Here is a 4,410-nt window from a genome sequence, read left to right on the forward strand (position 1 = left end):
TCATAGGATCATTTCTAGGAAAACAAAAATGATACTGAGAATAACTCAGTGTTGTTATTCAGGCCGAGGGCCTGGGTTGGAATCTTGGCTCTCTCACTTAGCAGCTACGTGACCTCAGTACCTCTTTGATACTCTCAGGACCTCATCAATAAAAATGAAGGGATGGTAACCCATTTAGGGTTTTCTTGGCAAGGATACTGGAGTGGTTTGCCATTTCCTTCTCCAGTTCATTTTACAGATGAAGAAACTGAGGCAGAAAGGTTTAAGTGACTTGCCCAGGGTTACACAGCTATTAAGTATCTGAGGCCAGATTTGAACTCATAAAGATGAGCCTTCTTGACTCCAGGCCTGGTATTCTATCCGCTGAGGCACCTCACAAGAACCCTCTGAGGTAGGTGTAATTATTCCCAATTTATAGTTCAGAAACTTAAGGCAGGAGGAGCATGACTTGCCCAGGGTCACATGTCTAGTAAGTGTCTGAGGCAGGATATGAAACTCATTTTTTTCCTGACTCTACATCTAGTACTTAGCCACCATGCTTCCTCCCTCTAACAGTTCTAAATATGTGATCCTAAGTCATTTAATTTTCCAGGTCCTCTGTGTCCTCACTGATAAAATAAAAGAATATGATTAGATGACATCTTAGTTCATAGTTCTAAATATGATTCTGTGACCTCACATTAGGCCAGGCAGGTGGCGTAGTGGATAGCATCCCATGCTTGGAGTCAGGAAGACTCATCTTCAACGAGTTCAAATCCAGCCTAAGACACTGAGTAGATGGATGTGTGACTCTGGACAAGGCAGTTTTGAAGTGTGAGTTGGAATTTTCTTAACAGAATCAAGAGCATCCAGGTGGTGCAGTGGATAGAGCACGGGGCTTGGACTCAAGAATATTTATCTTGAGTTCAAATCCAGCCTCAGACATGTGGGCAAGTTCTTAGGTGTCTGCCTCAGTTTCCTCATATGTAAAATGAGCTGGAGAAGGAAATGGCAAACCACTCCAGCATCTTTGCCAAGAAAACCCCAAATGGGGTCACGAAGAGTTGGACGTGATTGAACAACAATGAACTCGGATTTCAATAGAAGTTAAAGATTGACAAAACACTTTCCTCCCAGTAAAGCAGTAACACAGGCAGTTCCAATGCAATACTGCCAATGGACATTTATGTGAGGGCTTTTTTTTCTGTTTTAAGTAACGTGTTCTTTGCAAGAATAGCATCTTCAAGTTATGTAGAGAACTGATTGTCAATTTTTTTGAGGCTGTTCGCTTTCTTAGGGTTTTGTTTGTTTCGGTGTCTTGGGGCTGTGGGATTTTAGTCCTTGGTGCTGTTGTCAGTGAAAAGACCAGATTCCAAAGATATTTGTGCAGGCTTTGAATATTTAATGTTTACTGAGCGTTCTAAGAATCAGATTCCTTTTATTTCACCTTTCCGATCTCTAACTTTCCCCTTCTTCTCTCTGATACTTTCTAGCAGCAAAACCTGTTGAGGGGTAGTAGTCAGCCTAATGTTAGATGTCAGAGAAATTAGTGGGGCTCTTTTGTCCCGTGTTAACTCTACCATGAGACCTTCATTTCTTCACTGTGACATTATATTACAAGACACTCTTATGTTTTTGTGTAAATTTGTTTTTTAGATCTTTCTAAACTGGGTATCAATAAAATTTGGAGGTTGGTCTAGATGTCTAAGAACTTGGCTTTTATTACTGTGAGAGAGGTAGTTGGAAACTGGTTTTGATCAGGGCTTTGTACCAGGAAGTTTATGTTGTCGCCAACATGTCAGTGGATTGGAGCCCAAAGGGATTAGAAGTTGAAAGTTTGTTGCAATAATATTCAAAGACAGAATGAAGATCTGAACAAGGGTGTTTATGCTAAAAAAAAATGCTAAATTGTTTAATGGTAACAATAAAGGTACTCACTGATCTTTTTTTTTTAATTGAATCTTTTAAAAATTAAATAATCTTCTTTTCTGGGGCCTGAGGGTTTTTTCTTCTATAAAGTAGAAGCAGTAGTGGACTCAGTCGCTAACATTCCTTCCAGCTCTTACATATTGTAATGATTTTTAAGGATTTCTTTGGGGTGTCTTCTTTCAATACCTTCCTGTAAAGCTTTTCATTGTGCTATAAGGACAATCATCCAATCATCCACCCCTCCCAGTAATAAGCCTTCTTAGATACCAAGAGTGTGGAAATGAACATCAGTAGAAAAGGGGTTTTTGTTGTCTTCGAGTGATCTCCATCCCCCACAGTAGGGCAGTTTATGTCTCTCCTCACTGCAATGTAAGGTACCATATTTTCTGGCCCCTGGGGATAGTTTTTGGTACTTGTTCTAGGTATAACCTTCCTAATTACAACTCTGGGATTAGGGATTGAGTCTAAGAAATATTCTCTGAGCACATTAAGAAATGAAAATTAGATACAATAGGCAGCTAGGTTGGCCAGTGCATAAGTGTGCTGGGCCTGGAGTCAGAAGACTTGAGTTCAAATCCACATTCAGACATTTATTAGCTGTGTGACCCTGGGCAAGTCACTTAACTTTAATTTCTATCAGTTTCCCCAACTATAAAATGGGGTTGATAGTAGTACCTACCTCCCTGGGTGGTTGTCAGAATCAAATGAGATACTATTTGGAAAGGATTTAACACAGTGCCTGGCATATAGTAGGCACTTAATAAAGACTTTTCCCTCTTCCTCTCAATAGCTGGAAAGAAATACAAAGTTAGCTGGCTGTCAAAGGTTAACCCTTGGTAAAGAGGGTTTTATATAAGAACCGTATTTCAAAGAGGCTTGGAAGTCATTAATTCGACCTTCTTCCATTTCAGTAACCCTTTCTCCCAGCTCCCTGACAGGGAGTTATCCAGCCTCTGTTTGAAAGGTGCCAGTCAGAAAAGCTCAGATCTTTATTAAGCAAGCTATTTCATTTTTCATTAACTCCAATTTATCCTGTATATTTTTTTTGTACGAAGTTACTTGCTAGGTGGCACAGTGGGTAGAAGTCTAGGCCTGAAGGCCAGAAGCCCTAAATTCATATCCATACTTAAAACATTTATCAACTGTGTGACCTAGGGCAAGTCACTTAACCCTGTTTGCCTCAGTTTCCTCATGTATAAAATGAACTGGAGAAGGAAATGGCAAATCTACCTCATTTTTTCTCACCTACAAAATTCAGATAATACCTCTATTGTGAGGATAAAATAAGATGATATTTGAAAGCACTTTGCAAACTTTAAAATGCTCTAAAAATACTAGCTAATAATTAACATTGTCTTCTCCATTAGATCATTTCCTTCCTGAGAGGGAGGACTGTTTTTTATTTTGTATTTCTTTGTATTCTTAGTACTTAGCTCATGCCTGGCGCATAGTACGCACTTAAATACTTATTGACTTGAATGAAACTGGGACAAATTGTGTCTGAGCTATAGGAGTTATTTTTACATAAATATTTGGTGCATAAATAGTTGACACCAGGTGATAGAAAATTCTCATTCTCCAATTCCAGAAAGATTGCACCCAACAGTCCAAGTTTCATCCCCCAGGGCCAATAAACAATATATTTATTTCAACTTAAGGTGTTTGATGTCTGAGACTGAACGTTATTTCTCAGTGTATCTCCCCAGCATCTAAGCATAGTGACTTGAGCATATAAAATGCTTAATAAACATTTCTTAAGAATAAAGAGTGTTCCGTTCTTTGGTCATTGTATTTTGCTCTGGTACAGAGCCTGACACTCAATATGTGATTAATAAATGCGTGTTGATTGATGGAATGAAAACTCTGAAGTTATTGGAAGACACCAACCATGTGTCTTCCTTAACCTCTCTTTTCTAGCTAAATTTAAAGTGTTTTCAACCAAATGTTATCAAATGAGATATTTATGAATCACTTAACGCAGTGCCTGGCATGTAGTAGGAGCTTAACATATGCTTGTTTTCTTCCTTTCCCTCTCATCTTTCATAGGATACAATTTCCAGATTTCTCACTCTCTCTGTACACTCACATTTGCCAGTGTCCTCAAAAGTCAAAATATTCCAGATGTTTTCTGACAAAAATAACGTCCTTCCTTAGGAAGTTACTCTACCTCTCTTTGCCTCAGCATTCCTATCTGTAAAAAAAAATTAATTGGCATCTAAAGTCTCTTTCAGCTCTAAATCTGATCCAATTATGTCTGTGATGTGCTTTGAAAAACTTAATCTTACATATGCTTTACCTATCAGTGGCAAGTAGCACCAGTGACATAATGATCCTTTCTTGATACATACTATTTTTATTATCGTAGCCTTAGATTGCATTAACTTTTTTAGCAACCACATCACATTCTTGGCTTCTCTTGAACTTGTGGCAAACTTACAAGTCTTTTCCATGGAAACTATTGCCAAGTCCCTTTTCCTCCATTCATTATATTTGTAATTGTTT

Source organism: Trichosurus vulpecula, chromosome 2, assembly GCF_011100635.1.
Source record: "Trichosurus vulpecula isolate mTriVul1 chromosome 2, mTriVul1.pri, whole genome shotgun sequence".
Taxonomy (NCBI): domain Eukaryota; kingdom Metazoa; phylum Chordata; class Mammalia; order Diprotodontia; family Phalangeridae; genus Trichosurus; species Trichosurus vulpecula.